Consider the following 27,841-nt stretch of genomic DNA (forward strand, 5'->3'; position numbering starts at 1 on the left):
CTTCTTTTTGTCTCTTCAGCAACAGCTGTTGATGGGCAGTCATCAGCAGTCCCTGGTGGTCTTCTTCCTTCTCAGTGTATTCCAGTGACTGAAAAGGGAAATATATATATGATCTCCCTTAAAAAAAACAATACAGGCAAACAAAGAGACCATGTATATATCTATATCTGTATCTATATTTATATTTACACACACACATATATATATATGACATTTACATTATTTTACCAGAAAGTTTAACAATGTCATTTACCTTTGTAAAAGGAAAAAAGAGAAAAGGAAGCAGAGAGAAAGAAATAAAAAGAGAATGAAGGTAAATAATTAAAAAGAAAATATATGGATGAGGTTCTTGATACTTTTTTTTACAGTATGTGACCATTTTGTTCATGAAGAGACTCTACTCTATAATAAGGAGCAGAAGCTCTGGCCAAAAAAATAAATAAATAAAAGTATCTACAACATAATCTCATGGAAAGAAGAACTCCAAATGTGAGCAGTGACAATAGTGACAGTGGCAATTTCAGGAAGAATACCTATTAGAATGTAGCATAGCTGCTAGAGAGTTTCCCTTAGAGGCATGAAACTAAGTTTGATCTCTTGCATCCTCTGTGGCAGACTGACGGTAATTCTAACTAAAACTAAGAGTAATCTTTTGTTCGGGGTAAATAACATAATAGGTGAGGCAAATGTGCAGGTATCTGTCTTTCTCTCTCCCTCTCTATTGCCCTTGACCTTTCAATTTCCCTGTGTCCTATCCAATCAAATAAAAACACAAGTGTGCAGATTCTCAAGCATGAGGTCCTGAGTTCAATCCCTAGAAGCACATCTACCAGAGTGATGTCTGGTTTTTTCTTTCCTCCTATCTTTCTCATTATTAATAAATAAAATCTTTAAAAAAAAATACGGGTGCTGGAAGGTACTGCAGCAGGTTAAGCACACTTGTTGTAAAGTGTACAAGGACCAGCAGAGTGATCCTGATTGGAGCTTCTGGCTTCACACATAGAGGGGCTCCTTAGTGTTATAGAATTAGTGTTCTAGAGGCATGGGTACTTACTTCCAATGGCAGTTACTGCTTTTCACAAACTCACTGTTCTCTCTGACATAACTGCCTAGTTCCCCAGTACCATCCTCTTAAACTCAGTTGGAATGTCACCTCCTCAGGGAAACTCTGCCCCCTTTCCTAAACAATTTAAGCCTTCACGTTGTTTTCCCCGGGCTGGCTTCACAGGCTGGTAACAGATGACCAGGGACTCATGGCTGGGTTGTTTGCAGTATCTCTTTATTCACACAGGACGCAGTGCAATCTAAAGCAAACTAAGCTAAACTAAAAACTAAACTAAAAACACAAACCTATATATACTCGTCAAGTAGGGTGGAAACAAGATGTGATGCAGAGAGGGTGGAGCAAAAAGTGACTGGTGCAAATCAGGGTGTACTTCAAGAAGGGGCTGAGCAAAAAGACATCATGAACCAGTGGGGATTATCCAATGCCCTGAAGGCATGCTGGTGCTTAGTTATGTAAATAAATAGTGTTAAGCAGGGGGATTAAACCAAATGAAACAGAGGTTTTTTGAAGCAGAATTAGAAGCATACCAACACCTTCATGTTGCTGAGGGCTGCTTTTCCACATTGGTTTTTTTTTTTTTTTTTAAATGCTCAACTCTGGCTGATGGTGGTGCAGGTAATTGAAGCTGGTGCTTTGGAGCCTCAGGCATGAGAGTTGCTTTGCATAACCATTATGCTATCTACCCTCTGCCCCACAACTCTTTTTTTAGAAAAACCCTGAATTTTGAAAATCTCTGAATGCTTCCCTCTTCTAGCCCAGCTCAAATCCTCCCTGTTGGAGAATCAGATACATCTGATCTCCTCTCTGCTTCCACAAATTCACAAGAGCTTTCTATAATCTCCCTTTTCTCCGCACCCCTGCCCCTGTCCTGACCCTACTCCTCTGCCCATAGACCCTTCCTGATGGAGATGAGAATGGTGGGACAGGCAGCAAGGCTACATCTGATTGGTTTGTGGGGTGCTGTGTGCGTGTGTAGTCATGTGCTGGGGTGGTGGGTACCAGGCTGATCTTAGACTCTGTATTTCCTAGGCTGAGTTCCCTGACCCTTAACCAAGAGGGAAAAGTGGAACCAAGTGGTAACTCTATGTTTCACTTTTAATTTTGTGAATGTGAAAAGCAACAGATAATGTCTGCACAATAGCCATTTGATAGGGGCTGGGTGGTAGCACAACTGGTTGAGTGCACATGTTACAATGCACAAGGACCTTGGTTCTAGCCCCTGGTCCCCACCAGCAGGGGGAAGTCTTTGTGTGTGGTGAAGTAGGGTTGTAGGTGTCTCCCTGTCTCTCACTCTTGTTAGCTACCCCTTCCTCTGAATTTCAGACTCTCTCTATCAAACTAATAAAGAAAGATCATAGTTTTTAAAAAAGGAGAGTCATTTGATGTGGGCCACATATGTTGGAGTTCGAACCCATTCATGCCAGGAGGCAGCCCAGCTATTGACCCTTCTCCTCTGCAGTCAGCACTTCAAGGATTCTGCCCTGTAAAATTGCTCCATGTGAGCCCAGACTGAGCACCTCCCCTCACTGGAATTCCTGCCCCCAGACACCCAGCTGCCAGTGTGCCAGCATGACCTCTCCATTGGGTTTCTGACCTCAGGGCTCCCATGCCCACAGGGGTGGCTTCACTTTCCTACTCACCTGTGTCCTGTGAAGATCTGCTCAGGTGCAGCCTGAGCTGGGACTCCTCCTTCCTGCAAAGCAGCCTGAAGTCTGGATTCAGCAGAGAAGCTTCACTCCCTCTCAGGGTCCCTGTGAGTGCTCTGGGCAGAGAGAGATGCTCTGCTTTATATACCAGTAGGGTGTGTCACCCTCCTCCCTCCCATTGGTCAGTTCTAAATCCTGATGGGATTAGATGTTGATGAGATTCCAGCTTCCTTCCTGTCCCATCTTCTGTGCAGGGTGGGGCCTTTCCCTGCATGTCAGCTGCCCCTCCCTTTCTGTCCTGCCCTCCATCTCCTTAATCTTCTCAGTGATCAGCTTTGCTCACTTGAGGCCAAAAGTCACTACTAAAGTTACTACTAAAAAATCTCCAGGGAGCGTTAATATCTGATGATAAAAGAACTCCAAATGTGAGCAATGACAATATTGGAAGTGACAATATCAAGAAGAATGCCTATTACAATGTAGCATAGCTGCTAGAGAGTTTCCATTGGAGTCATACAACTCTTTGATCTCTTGTGTCCTCTGTGGCAAAGTGATGGTGATTCTAACTACAATTAAGAACCACTTGGGTGGGGGTGGATACATAAGTGTTGAGGTGTGCAGGTGTCCGTCTTTCTCTCTCCCACTCTATCTCTATCTCCCTTTCCCTCTGAATTTCCCTCTTCCTGTCAAATATATGAAATACACGTTGGCCCAATGGTACTGCAGCAGGTTAAGTGCACTTGGTGCGAAGTCTGCAAGGACCCGCTTAAGGATCCCAGTTTGAGCCCCTGGCTCCTTTCCTGCAGGGGGTTACTTCACAAGCAGTAAAGGTGTCCACCTGTCTCTCCTAGCCCTCTCTAGATTTCACTTTTTCCTATTTGACAATAACAACAAGGGAAACAACATAAAAAATGGCCTCTAGGAGCAGTGGATTCCTATATAAGTATCGAGACCCAGCAATATATGCAGGCAATATAAATAAAAATAAAATAGAGAAAAGAAAAAAAGAAAAGATAAAAATTTATTGACTGATGTATTTTTGGTTTTTATTCAAGCTTCTACAGTGAGTGCTGTAAAGACATGGGTCCTCAGGATAGGTTCACTTCCAATGGCAGTCACTGCTTTTCATTGTTCTCTCTGACATAACCGCCTGCTTCCCCATTACCATCCTCTTGAACTCAGTTCTAATGTCACCTCCTCAGGGAAACTCTGCCTCCCTTCCTAAACAATGTAAGCCTTCATGTTGCTGATGGCTGCTTCTCCACATCTTTTATATTTATTTTAATACCAGCACACTGCTCAGCTCTGGCTGATAGTGGTGCAGGGGATTGAAGCTGGGACTTTGGAGCCTCAGGTATGAGAGCCTCTTTGCATAACCACTATGCTATCTATTCTCTGCCCCACAGCTCTTCTTTTAGAAGAATCCTGAATTTTGAAAATGTCTGGATGCTTCCCTCTTCTAGCCCAGCACAAATCTTCCCCCTTGGAGAATCAGATACATCTGATCCCTACCATCTCCTCTCTGCTTCCACAAATTATAGGAGCTTGTCCACAATCTCCCCTTTTTCCACAACCCTGTCACTTAGCCTGATCCTACTCCTCTGCCCACAGACCCTTCCAGATGAAGATGAGAAAGAGGGGCAGGCAGCAAGGCTACATCTGCTTGACTTGTGAGGTGCTGTGTGTGTGGGTGGGTGGGTAGACTGGTGGGGTGGTGTATTCCAGGCTGATTTCACACCCCATGTATCCTAGGTTGTATCCTGGTTGCTAACCATCAGGGAAAAGTGAAACCATGTGACAACTCTTGTGAGCAGCGACAAATGCACATCTGGAGTAGAAGCATTCTACAGGGCCTGGGTGGTGGCATAACTGGTTGAGTGCACATGTTACAATGCTCAAGGACCCAGGTTCAAGCCCCTGGTCCTTACTTACAGGGGAAAGTATTATGGGTGGAAAGTAGGGCTGAAAGTGTCTCTCCCCATCCTTATTTGCCCCTTACCTCTAAATTTCTGGCTCTACCTCTCAAATTAATAAATATAGATCATAGTTAAAAAAAAAAAAAAAGGTGGGGGAGTCGGGCAGTAGCACAGCAGGTTAAGCACACGAGGCACAAAGCGCAAGGGTCAGCATGAGGATCCTGGTTCAAGACCCCGGATCCCCACCTGCATGGTAGTCCCTTCGCAAGCGTGAAGCAGGTCTGCAGGTGTCTGTCTTTCTCTCCCCCTCTCTGTCTTCCTCTCCTCTCTCCATTTCTCTCTGTCCTATCCAACAATGACGACATCAATAACAACAATAACTACAACAACAATAAAACAAGAGGAACAAAAAGGAAATAAAGAATTTTTTTTAAAAAAAAAAGGTGGGCCCACATTTGATGGGGTTGATGTGGGCCTGCACATGTTGGAGTTCTACCCTATTCACACCAGAAGGCAGCTAAGCTATAGATCCTCCCCCTTCTCCTACTCTATAATAAGCATATCAAGGACTCTGCCCTGTAAAATTCCTCCATGTGAGCACCTCCCCTCACTGGAATTCCTGCCCCCCAGACACCCAGCTGCCAGTGTGCCAGCACCTCTCCACTGGGTGCCTGACCTCAGGGCTCCCATCCCCACAGGAGTGACTTCATTGTCCTACTCACCTGTGTTCTGTGAAGATCTGCTCAGGTGCAGCCTGAGCTGGGACTCCTCCTTCCTGCAAAACAGCCTGAAGTCTGGATCCAGCAGAGAAGCTTCAGTGCCTCTCAGGGTCTCTGTGAGTGCTCTGGGCATAGAGAGATGCTCTGCTTTATATACCTGTAGGGTGTGACCTCCTCTTCCCTCCCATTGGTCAATTCCAAATCCTGATGGGATTAGATGTTGATGAGATTCCAGCTTCCTTCTGTGCAGGGTGGGAGTTTCTCTGTATATCAGATGCCCCTCCCTCCCTTTCTGTCCTGCCCTTATTCGCTCTAAACTCAGTGATTAACTTTTTCACTCCGTCATATCAGAGCTTGGCCTGCCTGTGCCCCGAAGTAGCAAGTTCATTTCTCCATTGGGCTCCATGCAGATTTCGGGGGGATATAGTTTCACTTCAGGTTTCAGAATTAATTACTGTCCATTCCTTCAAAATATTTACTTATCTATTTCAATCTTCTTCTTCTAGTGTTTGCCCTTCTTCCGTAGCCAGTCAATAGCGTCGGGTTGAGCCTGATGTAAAGTTTTGAGACCTCCTTTGAATCTATTTCAATGAGAAACATACACAGTAGAGAGAGGGACCAACTCTGGTCTATGGTGGTGCTGGAGATTGAATTTAGGACTTTAGTGCCTCAGGTAACAAAGTCTTTTTGCATAGCCATTATGCCGCCTTCCCAGACAAATTAATCACCTCTCAATGACTAAAATTAATTCTTGTGTTGTTTTTCTAAAGAAAAATTTTGAATACTTTTTTTTTGGTGATTTTATGTTTTCACTCTATTTGTTGTTGTTGTTGTTGTTGTTGTTTTTTAATTCTGCCACATTTAATGATGGAGTAAGCAATCTATCCAGGAGCAATTTTCCTGTTTAGAAAAATTTCCTAACCATGAAATCCTGTTACTGATACAGACAGGTAATGTGTTCAGTACTTTTCTACCTGTACCCTTCAGAGCACTTCTGGTACTTGAATGGTTTTTACTGATTCACCACCTAATGATGTTATGCTATAAACTATAGCTGAATGGAAGACACATTCATTCTTTTCCCTCCAACTGTACTTTGGTCATTTATAGCATCTCATAACTATCATTTCCAGAAAATTGGAGTAGGGCTTTTCAGGTCATTGAGGGGGAAGAGGGTGGCAAAAGAAGTTTTCTGAAAATTCCATTGTAGCCAACTTCTATGAGGAAGTTGTTTTTAAATCCAAAGACTTGAACCACATTCACTGCACATGAATATGGTTTTTTTTTCCTTTTCCTCAGTATTTTCTTCCCATCTTGTACCATTATAGTTATAGACATCTGCATTTTAGAAGAGTTTTTGCCCATTTATTATTATTTTCTTCATATTCAAGAACTGCTGACATACTAGGGATGTGGATTATAAAACTTGGAAAATGCAAATGTTAAAGGAGTGATAAGTATCTTATGCTTTAATACTTTGTGGCAGGATTATATAAAGCAAAACAAATAACTATGTAAATCATAAAAACTGAAAATGAACCAAAGTGAAAAGGATAACTTCCAGGCAGTATCTTTCTATTGTAACCTGTTATTTAATGAAATATTAGAGATATGCTCTAAATAGTATGTAAAACTTACTCCATATTTCTCTTCATGCCTGCCAAGAATTCAGATGTAACTGTGATATAGCAACCCTTCCCAGGTATACTGGCAGGAGTTTGTATGATCTCAGAATACACAGGTGACATAGATATAATAATGACAACTGGTAATGGTGGATTCATTTACATTGTTTACACTTAATATGACCAGGCCTTAAGGAAGGTTAGTTTTTTAAAAACCAAGTAGTGTCTTCCTACCTATCTCCAAATACATGTCAAAAAGGTGTCTGTGCTTCAGCTTTGTTTTTACTCAGTAATACAGTCAAGCAAGAGTTTGTTTCTGAGTGACCTGTTGAGCTGTGTAAGCATTTTGTTTATTTCAAATAAAATATATTTGTATTATTTGTCATTCATACTATCCATCCATACCACACTATCCTCTGTATCAGGTGGTCTAATAGAAATATACCTGTTTTGTTCTTTTTTTAATAATTTATTTCTTTATTGGGGAATTAATGTTTTACATTCAACAGTAAATACAATAGTTTGTACATGAATAACATTCCCCAGTTTCCCATTTAACAATACAATAACAATGTATTTAAATTTCAGAACTCCAGGGACAAAGCAAAGACACAAATATATTCTAGAAAAGAAAAATTACATAAAAGGATTAGAAGTGAAATTTACATTATCTAACTTGTAATTCTATACTTAGTCAATTATATATAAGTGTAAAATCAGTACCTTTGTGGCCAGGGCGCAGAGGGTTAATCACACGTCGCACAAAGCACAAGGACTGGACTGGCTCAAGGATCCAGTTTTGAGCCCCTGGCTCCCCACCTGCAGGCAGGTCAATTCACAAGTGGTGAAGCAGGTCTGCAGGTGTCTATGTCTTTCTCTCCCCCTTTCTGTCTTCCCTTCCTCTCTTAATTTCAGCAACAGCAATGATAACAGTAACAACAAGGGCAACAAAGTGGAAAAAATGCCTTCCAGGAGCAGAGAACTGGTAATGCAGGCACTGAGCCCCTGCAATACCCTAGAGGCAAAAAAATAAAAAAGACAGAAAGAAAAAAGAAAAGGAAAAGAAAAAAAAGTACCTTCAGATACTCAAAAATGAGGAAAACAAAGGCTCTCACTTTTCTTGGAAACTCCAGGAAGATTTACTTTGCCAAAATTAGTGAATAAAACCAGAAAGAGGAAGATGAAATTGACAGGTACTCATTCGGGAAGCCAAAAAAAAAAAAAAAAAGAAAAGAAAAAGTACCATATGGAAATTTATTATATGAAAGTGCTGTCCTGCTAGAATAAAACTTGGAGGTATACGAGTGAGCTATAGATTCTTATCAAAGGAGGAAACTCTAGACTTAACAACTTAAAACAAAAATATGAAACTCAAAGGTTTCATAAACACTTCATAGAAATATGGAAATAAATTCCAAAAGAGTAAAAAAAAAAAAAAGATGCAGAGAAAGTCTTTGACAAAATACAACATTCCTTTATGATCAAAACACTACAAAAAATGGAAATAGATGGAAAATTCCTCAGGATAGTTGAGTCTATATATAGAAAACCTACAGCCAACATCATACTCAATGGTGAAAAGCTGGAAGCATTTCTGCTCAGATCAAGTACCAGAAAGGGCTGCCCACTATCACCATTACTATTCAACATAGTGTTGGAAGTTCTTGCCATAGCAATGAGGCAGGAGCAAGAAATTAAGGGGATACACATTGGGAGAGAAAAAGTCAAACTCTCCCTATCTGCAGATGACATGATAGTATACATAGAAAATCCTAAGGAATCCAGCAAGAAGCTTTTGGAAATCATTAGCAATATACAGTAAGGTGTCAGGCTACAAAATTAACATTCAAAAGTCAGTGGCAATGGTCCGGGAGGTGGCGCAGTGGATAAGGCATTGGATTCTCAACCATGAGGTCATGAGTTCGATCCCCTGCAGCACATATACCAGAGTGATATCTGGTTCTTTCTCTCCTCCTATATCTCTCATGAATAAATGAATAAATACTTTTTAAAAAATTCAGTGGCATTCCTTTATGCAAACACTAAGTCAGAAGAAGTTGAAATCCAAAAATCAATTCCTTTTACTATAGCTACAAAAACAGTAAAATATCTAGGAATAAACCTAACCAAAGAAGTGAGACTTGTATACTGAAAATTGTGAGTCACTACTCAAGGAAATTGAAAAAGACACAAAGAAGTAGAATGATATTCAATGCTCATGGACTGTAAGAGTTAACATCATCAAAATGAATATACTACCCAGAGCCATATACAAATTTAATGCTGTCCCCATAAGATCCCAAGCACATTTTTTAGGAGAATAGAACAAAGGCTACAAATGTTTATCTGGAACCAGAAAAGACCTAGAATTGCCAAAACAATCTTGAGAAGAAAGAACAGAACTGGAGGCATCACACTCCCAGATCTCAAACTGTATTATAGGGGCACTGTCATCAAAGCTGCTTGGTATAGGAACATGAATAGACACACTGACCAGTGGAATAGAACTGAAAGTCCAGAAATAAGCCCCCACATCTATGGACATCTAATCTTTGACAAAAATGCCCAGGCTATAAATGAGGAAAGCAGAGTCTCTTCAACAAATGGTGTTGAAAAAAAATGGTTTAAACATGCAGAAAAATGAAACTGAACCACTATATTTCATCAAATACAAAAGTAAATTCCAGGTGGATCAAGGACTTGGATGTTAGACCACAAACCATCAGATACTTAGAGGAAAATATTGGCAGAACTCTTTTCTGCATAAATTTTAAAGACATCTTCAATGAAACGAATCCAATTACAAAGAAGACTAAGGCAAGCATAAACCTATGGGACTACATCAAATTAAAAATCTTCTGCACAGTCAAAGAAACTACTACCCAAACCAAGAGACCGCTCACAGAATGGGAAAAGATCTTTACATGCCATACATCAGACAAAAGGATAATAACCTGAATATACAAAGACTTGCCAATCTCAACAACAAGAAAACAAATAACCCCATCCCAAAATGGGGGGAGGACATGGACAGAATATTCACCACAGAAGAGATCCAAAAGGCAGTGAAACACATGAAAAAAATTCTCCAAGTCTTTGATTGTCAGAGAAATGCAAATCAAGACAACAATGAGATACCACTTCACTCCTGTGAGAATATCATACATCTGAAATGGTAACAGCAACAAATGCTGGAGAGGGTGTGGGGTCAAAGGAACCCTCCTACACTGCTGATGGGAATGTAAGTTGGTGCAGCCACTGTGGAGAACAGACTGGAGAACTCTCAGAAGGCTAGAAATGGACCTACCCTATGATCCTGCAATTCCTCTCCTGGGGATATATCCTAAGGAACCCAACACATCCATCCAAAAAGATCTGTGTACACATATGTTCTTGGCAGCACAATTTGTAATAGCCAAAACCTGGAAGCAACCCAGGTGTCCAACAACAGATGAGTGGCTGAGCAAGTTGTGGTCTATATACACAATGGAACACAACTCAGCTGTAAAAAATGGCGACTTCACCATTTTCAGCCGATCTTGGATGGACCTTGAAAAATTTATGTTAAGTGAAATAAGCAGAAACAGAAGTATGCCTTAGGCTCCAAAGTCCCAGGTTCAGTCCCCTTGCACGCACTATAAGTCAGAGCTGAGTAGTGCTCTGGTGTTTCTTTCTGTGTCATTCTTTCTCTGCATCTCTCTCAAAAATAAAATAAATAAAATACTCATGACCTGAGCCTGATTTAAAAAAAAAATAACTACAACAATAAAACAAGGGATCAAAAGGGAATAAATAAATATTTTAAAAAATGCAGCTAATCACAAAAAAGAAAAATTTGGAAAGAAGGAAAAAATGTATAGCATGCCACCCAATATTCCAAAGATGGCAATATGCCACTTTAAGTGGGAAATCATATCCATGTTATTAAAAAAATCAATTATGTAGAACTTTATTTACTTATTATCATTATTTTTTCAGCCAGATCACTCTTCAGTTCTGGATTATGGTGGGGGGGATTAAACCTGGGAACTTGAAGCCTCAGGCATGAGAGTCTGTTTGCATAATCATTATGCTATCTACCCTCTGCTCACGAATGGAGAACTTTTTTACTGAGAAAGAAAAAAAACATGATTAACTAAAGCTGAGGAGGGATCAGAAGAAGGAGCCAAGGCCCTCTTGTCTGATGGGGCCTGTTTTGGGAGTGAATTTGTGACTTTGGGCCTCAGGCAGGCAAAGCTGATCACTGAAGAGTTTATAAAGATCAACTTCAGGACAGAAAGGGAGCATGGGAGGGGCAGCTGACATGCAGGGAAAGGCCCCACCCTGCACAGAAGATGGGACAGCAAGGCAGCTGGAAACTCATCTGCATCTAATCCCATAAGGATTTGGAACTAATAAGATGGAGGAGACAGACACACCCTATAGATATATAAAGCAGAGCATCTATCTCTGCCCAGAGTACTCACAGAGACCCTGAGAGGCAGTGAAGCTTCTTTGCTGGATCCAGACTTCAGGCTGCTTTGCAGGAAGGAGGAGTCCCAGCTCAGGCTGCAACTGAGCAGATCTTCACAGGACACAGGTGAGTAGGACAATGAAGCCACCCCTGTGGGGATGGGAGCCCTGAGGTCAGGCACCCAGTGGAGAGGTCATGCTGGCACACTGGCAGCTGGGTGTCTGGGGGCAGGAATTCCAGTGAGGGGAGGTGCTCAGTCTGGGCTCACATGGAGCAATTTTACAGGGCAGAGTCCTTGAAGTGCTGACTGCAAAGGAGAAGGGTCAATAGCTGGGCTGCCTCCTGGCATGAATGGGGTCGAAATCCAACATATGTGAGCCCACATCAAATGACTCTTTTTTTTTAACTATGATCTTTATTTAAATATTTGATAGAGAGAGCCTGAAATTGAGAGGGAAGTGGGAGACAACAAGAATGAGAGAAAGAGAGACACCCACAACCCTACTTCACCACACACAAAGCTTTCCCCCTGCTGGTGGGGACCAGGGGCTAGAACCCAGTCCTTGTGTATTGTAAAATGTGTACTCAACCAGATGTGTTACCACCCATCCTCTATCAAATGGCTCTTGTCCAGACATTATCTGTTGCTTTTCACTTTCACAAAATTAAAAGTGAAGCATAGAGTTATCAAATGGTTCCACTCTTCCCTCATGGTTAAGGGTCAGGGAACTCAGCCTAGGATACACAGGGTCTGTGATCAGCCTGGAACCCACCACCCCAGCCTACAATTACACATAGACACCGCCCCATAAGCCAAGCACATGTAACCATTCTGTCTGCCCCTCTCTTCTCATCTCCATCTGGTAGGGTCTGTGGGCAGAGGAGTAGGGTCAGGTCAGGGGAAAGGGGTGTGGACAAAGGGGAGATTGTAGACAAGCTCCTGTAACTTGTGGAAGCAAAGAAGGGATGGTAGGGATCAGATGTATCTGATTCTCCAAGGGGGAGGATTTGTGCTGGGCTAGAAGAGGGAAGCATTCAGAGATTTACAAAATTCAGGATTCTTCTAAAAAAAAAAAGTGCTGTGGGGCAGAGAGTCGATAGCATAATGGTTAGGCAGAGTCTCTTATGCCTGAGGCTCCAAAGTCCAATCTTGAATTTTCTGCACCACCTTCAGCCAGAGCTGAGCAGTGCTCTGGTATTAAAAAAAGAAAGAAAGGGGCAGAAGTAGACAGCATAATGGTTATGCAAACAGACTGTCATGCCTGAGGCTTTGAATTCTCAGGTTCAATCCCCTGCACCACCATAAACCAGAGCTTATCAGTGCTCTGTTTAAAAAAAAAGATATGGATAAGTAACCCTCAACAGCTTGAAGGCATATATGTTTTAGGAAAGGGGGAAGAGTTTCCTTGAGGAGGTGACATCAGAACTTGTCATATCGCAACAAAGTAAAAGACTCGGGGGTGGGGAGAATACAGGTCCAAGAAGGATTCAGAGGACCTAGTGGGGGTTGTATTGTTATATGGGAAACTGGGAAATGTTATGCATGTACAAACTATTGTACTTACCATTGAATGTAAAACATTAATTCCCCAATAAAAAAAAAAAAAAAAAACTTGTCTGGGCCACAGAGGAGATCTGGATTGGAGAGAGAACACAAATCTTTATTCACTCATGCACCTCAGAGTTGGGTGAGAGTGTAGCTGTTTCAGGCCACGTGCAGCTAGCAAAAATGGCCGCCTCCGCTATGCAACAACCCTTCTTGCATGAAAAGTGAGCAAGAGAGAGGAGGGGCGGAAATAAAAGGGCTTTCATGGGAGAAATTCCAGAAGTGACAAGTCTGGACAGGATTGGCTAGGAAACAAGGCACTCCGGGAATTAGGTTTTCGTAGGAATTGACAATACCCTGAGGGGACAATATGGTGGAACAAGGCACCTGGGAATAGGGTTTTCTCACGGGAATTGACAGTACCCTGAGGGGACAACATGGTGGATGTGACCACATCTGCACTATTTCCCAGCAAGAACTGAGTTTAAGAGGATGGTAATGGGGAAGCAGGCAGTTATGTCAGAGAGAACAGTGTGTGAAAAGCAGTAACAGCCTTTGGAAGTGAACCTCTCCTGAGTACCCATGCCTCTAGAAGACTAATTCTATAAACCTGACTAAAAACCAAAAATGTAACAGTCAATAAATCTTATTGTCTTAATTTTTGTTTATTTTTCCTGTGGGATTATTGCTGCGGGGCTCAGTGCCTGCACTATGAATCCACTGCTCCTAGAGGCCATTATTTCCATTTTGGCACCCTTGTTGTTGTTGGGTAGGACAGAGAAAAATTCAGAGAGGACAAGCAGAGAAAGGGAGACACCTGCAGACATGCTTCACAGCCTGTGAAGCCACCCCCTGCAGGTGCAGAGCCAGAGGCTCCAATCAGGATCCTTCTGTTGGTCCTTTCACACTTCACACCATGTGTGCTAAACCTTGTGCAGTACCATCAGGTCCATGTGTCTTTTATTTGATTTCACAGGACAGGGAGAAATTGAGAGGTAAAGGGAGAGAGATGGAGAGGCTTGGAGAAAGACAGACACCTGCACACCTGCTTCACCTCTTGTGTTATCTACCCCCACCCAAGATTACTCTTCATTGTAGTTAGAATCACCATCACTCTGCCACAGAGGATACAGGAGATCAAAATTCGTTTCATGTCTCCAAGGGAAACTCTTTGGCAGGTATACTACATTCTAATACATATTCTCACATTTGGAGTTCTTCTTATCAAATGTTAACCTTTCCATGAGATTCTGTTGTAGTTTTTTTTTTTTTTTTTTGGCCAGAGCCTCTTGTCCTGATTACAGTGTGAAGCCTCTTCATGAACAAAATAATCATTTACTGTGAAAAGTATCAGAAACCTCATCCATATCAAGAAAGGCACCTTATTTTTTATTGTTCCTCCTTTCTTTCTTTCTCACTTTCTTTATTTCTCTCTCTCTTAATATCTTTTTTTAAAAAGATTTTTAAAAATTTATTTATTCATGATAAAGACAGAGGAAAGAACCTGGCATCACTCTGGTGCATGTGCTGCTGGGGATTGAACTCAGGACCTCATGTTAAGAATCCAATGCTTCATCTACAGCACCAACTCCCAGACCACTCTTTCCTCTCTTTTACTTTTTTTTATTTATTTTTATTTTTTTAAATATATGAGAGAGAGAAAGAGCCAGACATCACTCTGGCACATGTGCTGCCAGGGATATAACTCAGGACCTCATGCTTGAAAGTCGAGTTCCTTAACCACTGTGCCACCTCCCAAACCACTAGTTTTTATTTTTTATTTTACTTTACTTTATTTTCTATTTTAAGAAAGGAGACATTAACAAAACCATAGGATAGGAGGGGTCCAACTCCACACAATTCCTGCCACTGGATCTCCATATCCCATCCCCACCCCTGATAGCTTTCTCATTCTCTATCCCTCTGGGAGCATGGACCCAGGGTCATTGTGGGTTGCAGAAGGTGGAAGGTCTGGCTTCTGTAATTGCTTCCCCACTGAACATGGGCATTGACTGGTCCATCCATACTCCCAGTCTGCCTCTCTCTTTCCCTAGTAGGGTGGGTCTCTGGAGAAGCGGGCTCCAGGACATATTGGTCGGTGGGTCTCTGGAGAAGCGGGCTCCAGGACACATTCAGTCCATGGAAGCATCATGATGGAATATGATAGTCGGCATCATGATGGAATCTAGAAACTGGTGGCTGAAAAGAGAGTTAACATACAAAGTCAAACAAATTGTTGAGCAATCATGGACCCAGAGGTTGGAATAGTGGAGGAAGTGTTGGGGGGTTACTCACTGCAGACTCTAGTGTACTTCTGCTTTCAGGTATCTATTTTGCCTCAGTTTATGGATATGTGTGAACATATGCTCTCTCTCATGGAATCTGGTCTATATCTAGGTGTTGGGACTTTGTTAGGAAGTGAACCACCTGGGATGGAGTTAGAGAATACTATGAAAGGAAAGGTCTCACCCGAGTAATAAAGCTGAAGGGTTGTCATTCCACACCTGAAGTCTCTGGGCACAGTCTGAGGTAAAGCATGTTGAGGTGGTACTCATTGCGTTGATTAGGTTGCGGTCAGCGGATGCAATATTATTTGATATGAATTGGGAGAAGTATGCAGGAAAGTGGGAAAGTTTCCAGGACTGGGGGAAATATAGCCTCTATAGTGGAAATGTGAGGTTCCTACTGTCTTAGGGTTTAAGAAAACAATGGATAGTTATTGTTATTATCACATTATTTGGTAAAAGGGTTAACTTTGAAAGTCCCTTTGTTAGTGTTTACTGTATAATACCCAGTATCTTGTATATAGCTGTGCCACAGGTTGCTTCTGATCTACCTGGTCTAGGCTTTTGAGAGAGTCTGCATATCAAGGACTCAACCTATGTATTAAAAAGACTAAGCCCGCCCATGTTCAGCGGGGAAGCAATTACAGAAGCCAGACCTTCTACCTTCTGCAACCCTCAATGACCCTGGGTCCATGCTCCCAGAGGGATAGAGAATGGGAAAGCTACTGGGGAGGGGGTGGGATATGGAGATTGGGTGGTGGGAATTGTGTGGAGTTGTACCCCTCCTACCCTATGGTTTTGTTAATTAATCCTTTCTTAAATAAAAAAAATTAAAAAAAAAGACTAAGCCTATGTTTTAAAAAGTTCGAGACATACCATCAATTTTCCCCCATCATATTAAGTAGTGATTTATATGACGACACTTTACTAGGAGTGTACATAAACACCATTCCCACCACCAAAAGACTGTGTCCCATCCCACCCACTCATCCCCGCCCCGAACTCCCCCCTCAGCCCCAGGAAGTTGCATGTCCACCCTCCCCCACACCACAGGGTTTTTACTTTGGTGCCTGCCCTACTCTCAGTTTAGTCAGATCCTGCTTTTAGTTTCCCTTTGTGATCTTCTTTCTTAACTTCTGCTGATGAGAACTATTTTTTTTTATTTTTACAAAGAACTTTCTGATGCCCACTGCTCAGCTATGACTATTGGTGGTGCACGTGATTGAACCTAGGAATTTATTTTTTTCTCTCTTCTCTCTCTTTCTTTTTATTTCTTTTAAAAGATAAAAGAAGGGAGTCGGGTGTTAGAACAGCAGGTTAAGCGCATGTGGCACAAAGCACAAGGACCAGTGTAAGGATCTCGGTTCAAGCCCCAGGTCCCACACCTGCAGGGGAGTCTCTTCACAGGAGGTGAAGCAGGTCTGCAGGTGTCTATCTTTATCTCCCCCCTCTCCATTTCTCTCTGTTCTTTCCAACAACAATGACATCAGTAAGAACAACCATAACTACAAAAATAAAGAAAAACAACTAAGACAAGAAAAGGGATAATAAATAAATAAATAAATAAATAAATAAATAAAAATTTAAAAAGATAAAAGAAATTGTTAAAGTGTCTAGTAAAAAAAGGTCAATGACACACACACACACACATATATATAGTCTATTTATTTTCCCCTATTATTTTCTTTAATGAAGGTCACATAGAAACTTGCCTCTCCAGTCATTGGGATACACTGAGAAGGAAGAACAACAGGAATTGTTGTTGCTGCAGAGACAAAAATAAGGAGCAGAACCAGCCTCAGAGGATCCCAAGAACCTCCTGGAGCTTCTCAGGCTAGAGTGAAGGCTGAGTGTCCCTGCTCCTGGACAGCAGCCTACCTCAGGAAGTGTCCTGGAACAGAGCCCCCTGCACCATGGCCCAGCAAGACTTCCTGGAAGAGCTGAGGGCAGAGTTCAGCTGCCCTGTGTGCCTGGACTTGCTGACAGACCCGGTGACCCTGGACTGTGGGCACCATTGCTGTGCCTCCTGCCTCCAGCAGCGCTGGCAGGACCTGCTGGACATCCTGCCCTGTCCCGTCTGCCAGCACCACTGTGCCCACAGGGAGCTGCAGAAGAACAGCCAGCTGAGTGCCCTGGCTGACATGGTGAAGCAGCTGCCCAGCTCAGGGAGCAAGAGGAAGCAGCAGCAGCAGCAGCAGGAGCAGCCCCTGTGTGAGCAGCACCAGCAGGTGCTCAGCCTGTTCTGTGAGCAGGACCTGCAGCTGGTGTGTGTCCAGTGCAGAGTGTCCTGTGAGCAGCAGGGTCACCCTGTCACCCCCACTGAGGAGGCTGCTGCTCAGCACAGGAAGAAACTCAAATCCCACCTTCAGATGCTGAAGAAGCAACTGGAATATGCTCATAAAGGGTTAAATATGCAAAACAATGAAAGATTCAGATTTAGAGAAGAGGTGAGAGTTCAAAGAAATCAATTACGCCGGCAATTCAAAAATTATAAGTCATTGTTGAGGAATCGTCAGTGTGACTATGACAATTGGCTACTAGAAGAAATGAAGACTGTTTCCCAAAAGATGACTGAGAGCAGAGACCAGCTGTCAGCCTTTGGCTCCTCAGTGAAGACTCTGCTGAGGGATCTCACAGACATGTCTGTGCAGACAGACCTTCAACTCATGCTAAGGGCCAAAAGACTCCAGCACCTGCTGAGCAGCTGTGAAGAGTTGGGGGTCCCAGAAGGCTTTTGCCACACATTCCAGGATCAGCTCCCCAGAGCCCCTTTACATTATCTTGATTTTCACATTGCCAGCAAGTTTAAGGTAGATTTGACACTAGACCCTGAGACTGCTCAGCACAGTCTCATCATCAGAGAAGACAGGAAGCATTTTCTATTTGACAGTAAAATAATGGTCTCCACCCCTGCCCCCAGCCCTAAGGCTTTTACTTTTCACCCAGCTGTCCTAAGCTCTGAGGGCTTTGAAGCTGGCAGGCATTTTTGGGTGGTAGAAATCACAGGCACAGGTGTGTGTTACCTGGGTGTCTGCAAAGAGTCTTTTCCCAGGCAGGTGCTGATGCCACATTCCCCAAGCAATGGCTGCTGGAAAAAGCAACTGTCCATTGGGCCTTACCGCAAGTCCCGCAAAGGGAAAGTGACCATTGGCGTTTTCCTGGACTATGAACTAGGAGAGATTCGGTTTTACAATATCTCTGAGAGGCTGAGCATTGGCCCAATCACAGATACCTTTACAGACAAACTCTTCCCCTATTTTGCAGTACTACGCACTTCCTCATCAGTGGTCATGACTATACAATAAATACAAAGCCCTCTGATTTCCTACCTAAGAGAAAGCCAGTTAATACAGTGCTGATGGGAGTCCGGCGGTAGTATGGCGAGTAAGCACAGGTGATGTAAGGTACAAGGACCTGCATAAGGTTCCCATTTCAAGCCCTTGGCTCCTTACCTGCAGGGGGGTTGCTTCACAGGCCAAAATAGGAAGAAAATTCTGTTTGACAGTGAAATAATGGTCCTCATCCCTGTGCCAAGGCACTTCCTTCTCACACAGCTGTCCACAGCTCTGAGGGCTTTGAAGCTGGCACGCATTTTTGGGTGGTAGAAATCACAGGCACAGGCATGTGCTTCTTAGGCATCTGCAAAGAGACTTTCTCCAGGTAGGTCCTAATGCCACAGGCCCAAACCAATGGCTGCTGGCAAATCCATCAGCCGATTGGGACCCATCTCATATCAGGCTTAACGGAAGTGACCACTGGCATTTTCCTCTACTATGAACTAGCAGAGAGTTGCTTTTATGATATCACTGAGATGTTGCCGATCAGCCTACTCACTGACACCTTTACAGAGAAACTGATTCCCTATTTTGCTGTGGAAGTTTCTTCCTCAACAGTGGAAATGACAATGAGATAAACCCAGAGCCTCTTCTAGACACTCACCATCTCCTTGTTTTCCTATCTAGGGGAAAGCCTAGTCATAGCTTTTGAGTCCTCCCCCCCTTTTTTTTTTTTAGAGAAGTGTGATTTCTTGACTCCCCCCTTCAGGTTTCTACCTTCTTTTGCCCCATTCTGAGGCACTTGTAGGGAAGCTTGTGGGCTCGAGTGTCTTTGCACTTTTATCCTGTAAACAATGAGTATATGGTTCTCCCCATCCAGGGCCTCTTCATTCTTAAACTTCTATACATATCCATTTCCCCTTCTCATGAGTTTTCTGCCTGAGGTGTCCCATTTGACACATACTGAGTCATCTTGGTCTCCAGAATTAGTCCCACCCTTTGTTCCATACATAATACTTTGTTCTATACATAATAGTATACTTTGGTGTATTGTACCAAGTAAATGACTCTGGGGTGGAGGGGAGGGGTTCCGGTCCTGGAAGATATTGGAGGACCTAGTGGGGTTTGAATTGTTATGTGGAAAATTGAGAAATGATACACATGTACAAACTATTGTATTTTTTGACTGTTGACTGTAACCACTAACTTCCCAATAAAGAAACTAAAAAAAGAAATCACAACTGTAGAACTATTTTACTGAAAAAAATTGCACAAAGATTTTCCAATTGAAACATGATTAACTAAAGCTGAGGGACCAGAAGAAAAAGCCGACCCCTCCAGGTCTGATGGGTCCTTAATGCGACTGAATTTGTGACTTTGGGCCTCAGTTAGACAAAGGTGATCACTGAGGAGATTAAGGACATGAGAGGCAGGACAGAAAGGGAGAGAGGGGCAGCTGACATGCAGGGAAAGGCCCCACCCTGCAGCCCTAATTCACACACCACTCACAAAGCCTTTGCCTTCAAATGGGGACTAGAAGCTTGAACCCAGGTTCCTGCATATTTTAACTTTAAATAAAATTTCATTCTTATGTTTATTTATTAGCTAGATATAGCCAGAAAGGGAATGAGAAGGGGGCAGGGCATAGATAGGAAGAGTGGGACAGGGGTAGATAACACAGTGGTTACACAGAGACTCTTATGCCTGAGAATCTGAAGTCCCAGATTTATCACCAAGGACCTTGCTGGGCTTGTAACCCTGATTATTTCTGTGGTCAGAGTGAGAAGTGCCTGGCATGGATGCATGTCCCATCACTATCCTACTAGAAAACTCAGATCCTGTTCAGAGGCACCTAGCAGGTAATAGCCCACCTGTACACTCATATTTGGCTTTAACCAGGTCAATTCATTTTTTAAATATTTATTTATTTATTTATGCCCTTTTATTGCCCTTGTTTTATTGTTGTAGTTATTATTGTTGTTATTAATGTCATACTTGTTGGATAGGACAGAGAGGAAGGGAAGACAGAGAGGGGGAGAGAAAGAGAGACACCTGCAGACCTGCTTCACTGCTTGTGAAGCAACACCCCTACATGTAAGGAGCCTGGGGCTCGAACCAGGATCCTTAGACCTGTCCTTGCACTTTGTGCCACATGCACATAACCTGCTGTGCCCGACTCCCAAGTAGGTCACCTCTTTTCTAGGAAGAAACATTCTAAAACAAGTGAGGGTATGGACTGATAAAGATAATAGGACGTGAGAACTGGCAATTGTTGATAGATAGGTTTTGCCCATAGGAAGACATACAAAGGGGGCCAAGTGGTGGGGCACCTAGTTAAATGCTCACATTACAGGGCTCAAGAAACCAGCTTCAAGTTCCTGGTCCCCACCTACATAAGGAGAGCTTCATGAGTGGTGAAATAGGGCTACAGGTGTCTCTCTGTTTCTTTCAATTTTTCTCTGTCTCTATCCAATAATAAATAGGTAAATTTAATTTAAAAAGAGACATACAAAGGAAAGTTTTAGTACCATCTCACAAAGTCTCATAAACATTTGCTTTTATGTGCATAGATTTCTCAGGAAGTTTCATCAAAAAGTGACTGAGCCCCAGTTATCATCTTGGAGGCAAATATATATATATATTACATTGAAGATAATTATAAGCCATTGAGTGGGATTCTTCTAGAAAGATGAATCAATGAGAGGAAGTCACTGCACAACCAATGTAGTATGGAGAAGAGTTTCTTTAATATTTTAGGAGAGCACATTCAGCCACCCCAGTATTATGACATTACAACAAAGGGAATTACCATCTGAAGAGCTGTGCATGCGGAGTGAACACAGCCTTTATCAGAGATAAGCACATTTACAAAGGAAAAACTCTTCATACGGTGATCTCCATGGTTGTAAAGGGAGGACATACTCTTCAAGAAGAATCTTTAACTTTCACTAGGAAACAAGACAAGGACTTTTCTTATTGAAAAGTAACTAATTAGGTCTGAGGGACCAGAAGAGAAACCAGAGTCTGTCCTCCCACCTTTGCATGGGGCCCTGTTGAGGAGGTGAACCTGTAACTTTGGGCCTCAGGCAGGCAAAACTCTGATTGGCTGTAGTCAGAAAGCTGATCAATTTTCAGACACCAAGTTGGAGATGTTATTATGATGCCAACCTGACTCCCCCGGGGCACATGGCCTTGCAGCTGTACCCTGGGACCCCATCTCTCTGGAGCTCTGCCCCTCTAGTGAACGATAGAGTTTGGGATTATGGCTTGACCTGCCAATGCCCATGTTCAGCAGGGAAGCAATTACAGGAGCCAGACCTTCTCTCTCCTGCACCCTATAGTGATACTGAGTCCATACTCCCCCCAGAGAGATCAAGAATAGGAAATCTTCCAGTGAAGGGGATGGAAAATGGAACTCTAGTGGTGGGAAATGTGTGGAATTTTACCCCTTCTCTATTGCTGATTTTTTAAATTTTATCAATAAAATAAAGAAAGGAAGGAAGCTGGTCAGTGAGTTGTCTAGGGAGATGAAGGAAGAACAGGATAGAAAGGAAGGGACAGCTGGCATGCAGGAAAAGTCCCCAGTCTGCACAAAAGCTAGGGCAGGAGGGAAGCTGGAAACTTATCAGGCCCTAACTCAATTTGGGTTTGGAATTGACCACTGGAAGGGAGGAGGGGACACTCCTTATAAGTGTGTAAAGCACTATGTATCTCTCTGTCCTGAGCAGTCAGCAGAGACCCTGAGAGTCTGAGTCCTCTGAACTAGATCCAGACTAGATCCTCCTTTACAAAAAGGAGGTGCCCCAAAGCTCCAGCACAGGCCACACCTGGGCAGAGCCTCACAGGACCCAGGTAAGCAGGATAATGAAGCTGCCTGTGGGGATGGGAGTCTAAGATTAAACCTGAGACCTCAGAGCCTTTACATCAGAAAGACCTTAATAAAAGCAGTATGCTGTATCTTCAGCATAGATCTGTTTTTTGACAGGGAGTGATAAGTGGAGAACTAGAGACAGCAGCAAGGCTCACCACCTGTGAAGTTGCTCCCTACAGGTAGGAATCTGGGACTTGAACTTGGGTCTTAGGGCTTGGTAATGTGTGCACTCTAGGGCCTGCCCCTTCAGAATATATGATTATTTTCAACTCATACTCAGTATCTTTCATGTCTAGCCCACAGTTGCCCTATATAAGGACTTGAGTGACTCTGAGAACCTCACTTTTCACAGAAAAGGATGGCTTCTGTGTCAGCATGATGGTTTTAATGAAAATACACAATACTCTTGTTATAATTTGTAAGAGTTAGCAGTCTTTTATTATCAGATTTCTTCCTTCCACACAGAAAGACCTTTTCAAAATGCACTGGAAGTTATTCAGTCTCTGACACCCCATGAACATACGCAGAGAGAGAATCAGGCCCACCTTTGCCTACACGCCCTGCTGCCCATTATGAAGTAAAGCCCCCACCGTGTCATGTCACTCTGCTGCCTTCAAGTTGTCTTTTTCTAGTACAGAATTATGACTTTAGTCTTTTCTTTCAGTTATTATTGAGGGGTTAATACTTTCCAGTGCAGTCATTGGCATATGAGTACAATTTCATTAGGCACCAGAACCCCACAATTTTGTTTCACTCCTTTCTCCATGACTTTAATCTTTAAATAACCAAATCTCCATTACAATTCATTACAATGAACTTCCAGCCGAGGGGTTTAAAGAAGTTCTTCTAGAAAAACAATCTAGTAAGACAGTGACCCAAGGCTTTTCACATGTTAATGTCTATAATGTTCAGATATCCAGGAAGAAAGAGCCTGTAAGCCCCATGGCTGGTGTTCAGAGTGTTTGTCTGAATGAGCAGGAGGGCAAGTGGCAGTGATTCTATGATCTCCAAGCCCAAGGACTCTCCTGGAAAAAAATCCTACCCTGGGGCTTGCAGGGGGCCCACAGCTTAGAACAATACTCTGTTTACACAGGTAAATTAGGATAGTAGGACCCCTTTTGCTGAGTGACTTTAAGGCACTGGATCCTTTAAAGTGTTTGGACCCTTTAAAGACTGCCCCAGGTGATTTTTCCAGGTGGAAACATTAAAGAAACTGAAGCAGTCTCCCATCCAAATATTAACCAAGTTCCAACCTACTTAGCTTCTGCGATCAGATGGGTGTGCTCATGGTGCAATGTCAACCCTTCTGCTGTATCACTCTGACAGCAGGTTCCTGATGCTACCAAGACTTCCCTGGGCAGACGACCCCACCAATATGTCCTGGAGCCCAGCTTCCCCTGAGCCCTGTCTTGCCAGGGAAAGAGAGATGACAGGCTGGGAGCATGTCATCCCCTCTTCCCCTTTGGTCTTATCAGTATTTCCATTTTATAAATAAAAATTAGAAAAGTTAGGAAAGAAAGAAATGGAAGCAGTTTGTCCATAGTGTGATCTAGTGCACTGGTCCTGACATGAACAAAACCTAAACCTAAGTCAGTGTAGTGGATCAGAAAAATACAACTGAGGGTTGGGGGGGCAGAGAGAGAGTTCCTCTGGGAGGCTCCATTTTGTCAGGCCTCAGCTGCCTCCCAGACCCTGTACCCCACAGGGGGCACTGCATGCACTGAGGGAGGGCTGTGGTCTATTAAGTGTCTCTCTATCTGCAAATGGCTCTTTTGGAGAGAAGACCATGGCCATCCCCCAAAATAAATGAAAGTGTATTTTAAAGCAATGGGGTATATCTGGGATCAAATCTGATTTTCACCCTTTTCACATCTAAGCAGCCTTATGCCAGTTTCTTTCCTTCTCTCATCCAGGAATGTTAGTGGCTGGAAAACAGAGGCAGCAGAAGGACTTAGAAGGAGGAGAACGTTGGGGGATGGTGGAGACCAGGCAGTGGTGCACCTGATTAAGTGCACAAGTTACAGTGCATTAGAACCCAGGTTCAAGCCTCTGGTCCCCACGTGCAATGGGGAAGCTTCAAAGGGGTGAAGCAGGGCTGCAGGTGTCTCTCGGTCTCTTTCCCCCCATTGCCCCAGTCCCCTCTCTGTTTCTCTCTGTTTCTATCCAGTAATAAATAAAAATTTAAAAAAAAAAAAAGGTGAAGTGGGGAGTCCAGTGTTAGCACGCGGGTTAAGCACAGGTGGCACAAAATACAAGGACGGGCATAGGGATCCTGATCAAGCCCCCTGCTCCCCACCTGCAGGGGAGTCGCTTCACAAGCAGTGAAGTGGGTCTGCAGATGTCTATCTTTCTCTCCCCCTTTCTGTCTTCCCCTCCTCTCTCCATTTCTCTCTGTCCTATGCAACAACAATGACATCAACAACAACAATAATTACTACAACAATAAAAACAAGGGAAACATAAAGGAATAAATAAATAAATATTAATAAGAAAAAGGTGAAGGGGCAGACTGGTGTCGAACAAGAAGCAGAGAATAGGGCTCAGATGTCCCTGGGTTGGGAAGTAGCTCCTATGAGAGAAAAACAAGATGCCATTGATAGAATGGGAGATTATTAGAAGCCTCCTAGTTCTGGCTTTCAGGGGAAAGAACTCTTAGAAATGACATAAATATAGTAGGTTGGCTACATATCATGGAACATAATAAATTCATTTTTAATTTCTCCCTCTGCAGTTCACTCAACTCTGCTTGACTCTAACTTTTAACACACACACACACATACACACACACACATATATATTTCATCTGGTGAGCAGCAAGGTGGTGCAGTGGATACTGAGTTGGACTCTCAAGTGTGAGGTCCTGAGTTCAACGCTAGACATTGAATATGCCACATGATGCTGTGCATTTCTCTCACTGATAATGAAATAAGTTAAAAAATTATTGCATACTGTTGAACGTAAACATTAATTCCCCAATAAAGAAATTAAAACAAAGATTGAAAAAAAGTTATTGCAACTGAACACATTAGTCTACAGGTCACCTAGATAGTCATTTTTAAAAGAATTCTTTTTAATGAGAAAAAAAATCACACCATCACCCTGGCACGAGAGATAGCAGAGATCAGACTTAATCTAAGGCTTCCAGGGTTATAAACATTCTAGCATCTATGTGACATCCTAATAGCTATTCATAATGAAAAAGTTCACTACAGATATTGTTACTTTTCATCTTAGGGTTATTCTTATTGTAAACTATTCACATTCCCATAAGAAATTATTATGTTGCAGAATTTGTTTGCCCAAAGCCTCTTGTGTACACAGCCAGAAGGCAGGACACACGTTTTCTCCCCTCAAAAGAATGAAGAGGATGCTGGCCAGGCTTCCCTGGATTGAAGACCCACCAATGTGTCCTGGAGCTCAGCTTCCCCAGAGACACACCTTACTAGGGAAAGAGAGAGGCAGACTGGGAGTATGGACCGACCAGTCAACGCCCATGTTCAGCAGGGAAGCAATTACAGAAGCCAGACCTTCTACCTTCTGCAACCCTCAATGACCCTGGGTCCATGCTCCCAGAGGGATAGAGAATGGGAAAGCTATCAGGGGAGGGGGTGGGTTATGGAGATTGGGTGGTGGGAATTGTGTGGAGTTGTACTCCTCCTACCTTACGTTTTTGTTCATTAATCCTTTCTTAAATAAAAAATTTAAAAAAAAAATAATGAAGAGTGGTCCGGGAGGTGGCACAGTGGATAAAGCATTGGACTCTCAAGCATGAGGTCCTATGTTTGTTCCCCGGCAGCACATGTACCAGAGTGGTGTCTGGTTCTTTCTCTCCTCCTCTCTTTCTCATAAATAAATAAATAAATAAATAAAATCTTAAATAAAAAAAAAAAAGAATGAAGAGTCTTTTCATGAACAAAATGACTACTTATTTAAAAATTATCAAACACCTCAAGCATACTGAGAGTAAAGTATCCTTTTTTTATTAAAATGCATGAAATAAACAGTATAAAACTGTTTGGTAAAAATAATGTCAGTGACATATATAATACATTTGTCTCCTTGTTTTCTTAAAGGAAGAAGACCAAATAGAAATTTCACTTCCAGTCACTGTGAAGAAAATGAGAAGGAACCATAGCCTGCAGGGATTGCTCTGATCTGTACCCCCAGCAGCTGCTGCTGCAGAGACAAAGGGGAGAAGTAGGAGCAGCCTCTGTGAATCCAACCCCTGCAGATCCCAAGACCTAGAGCTTTTCAGGAGTGAAGAGAAGTTTAAGGGGCCCTTGCTCACTTTTCCTGCTCCTGGACAGCAGCCTAGCTCAGGAAGTGTCCTGGGACAGAGCCCCCTGCACCATGGCCCAGCAAGACTTCCTGGAAGAGCTGAGGGCAGAGTTCAGCTGCCCTGTGTGCCTGGACTGGCTGACAGACCCGGTGACCCTGGACTGTGGGCACCACTGCTGTGCCTCCTGCCTCCAGCAGCGCTGGCAGGACCTGCTGGACATCCTGCCCTGTCCCGTCTGCCAGCACCACTGTGCCCACAGGAAGCTGCAGAACAGCCAGCTGAGCGCCCTGGTTGACATGGTGAAGCAGCTGCCCAGCTCAGGGAGCAAGAGGAAGCAGCAGCAGGAGCAGGATCAGCCCCTGTGTGAGCAGCACCAGCAGGTGCTCAGCCTGTTCTGTGAGCAGGACCTGCAGCTGGTGTGTGTCCAGTGCAGAGTGTCCTGTGAGCAGCAGGGTCACCCTGTCACCCCCACTGAGGAGGCTGCTGCTCAGCACAGAAAGAAGTTCAGATCTCTCCTGCACACCCTTAATAAGCAGCTGAAAGATACTGAAATGGAATTGAAAAATCAACTGAAAAAAATACAGGAATTGAAAGAGAAGGTGGAAACTGAAAAATCTCTAGTACTACAGGAATTTCAAAGTCATAAACATTTCTTGACAGACTATGAGCATGTCCTTGAATCTAAGTTACACCAGGAAAATACAAGTGTTTCCCAAAAGATCACTGAACACAGAAACCAGATGTCAGCCTATGCTTCCAAAGCACGGAATCTCCTGAGTGCAATCACTGAGACATGTTTACAGTCAGACCTGGTCCTGCTGCTGAGTATGAGAACCATCAAACCCCAGCTGAGCTCAGACAATGTCCTCAAGGCCCCAGATGTCTTTTCTCACACATTTAAGGAATCGATTCCCTAGGGCAGGGGTAGATAGCATAATGGTTATACAAACAGACTGTCAGACCTGAGGCTTCGAAATCCCAGGTTCAATCCCCTGCACTACCATAAACCAGAGCTGATCGATGTTCTTGTAAAAAAAAATAAAATAAATAAAATAAAATAATAAAACAAATAAAAAAATTTTTAAAAGAATTGAGTCCCAAACTCCCCCCACATCATTTTGGTCTGCATAAAATGGCCTGGTTTTACACAGACTTGACAC

The 27,841-nt window shown here is 43.0% G+C and overlaps 1 long non-coding RNA gene across 2 annotated transcripts; it reads right to left on the reverse strand.

Annotated features, from left to right (window-relative positions):
- Positions 1 to 61: 61 nt before the first annotated feature.
- Positions 62 to 26,934, reverse strand: LOC132536667 (uncharacterized). Of its 2 annotated transcripts, none has more exons than XR_009548153.1 (3): positions 26,691 to 26,934; positions 18,709 to 18,895; positions 62 to 88 (listed from the first exon to the last, which is right to left on the reverse strand). It is a non-coding gene; the product is annotated as an uncharacterized LOC132536667 (long non-coding RNA). The 2 variants fall into 2 exon arrangements; XR_009548155.1 differs by lacking the exon at positions 62 to 88 and adding an exon at positions 15,135 to 15,170.
- Between the last annotated feature and the right edge of the window lie 907 nt (positions 26,935 to 27,841).

Source organism: Erinaceus europaeus, chromosome 2 (genome assembly GCF_950295315.1).
Source record: "Erinaceus europaeus chromosome 2, mEriEur2.1, whole genome shotgun sequence".
NCBI classification, from domain to species: Eukaryota; Metazoa; Chordata; class Mammalia; order Eulipotyphla; family Erinaceidae; genus Erinaceus; species Erinaceus europaeus.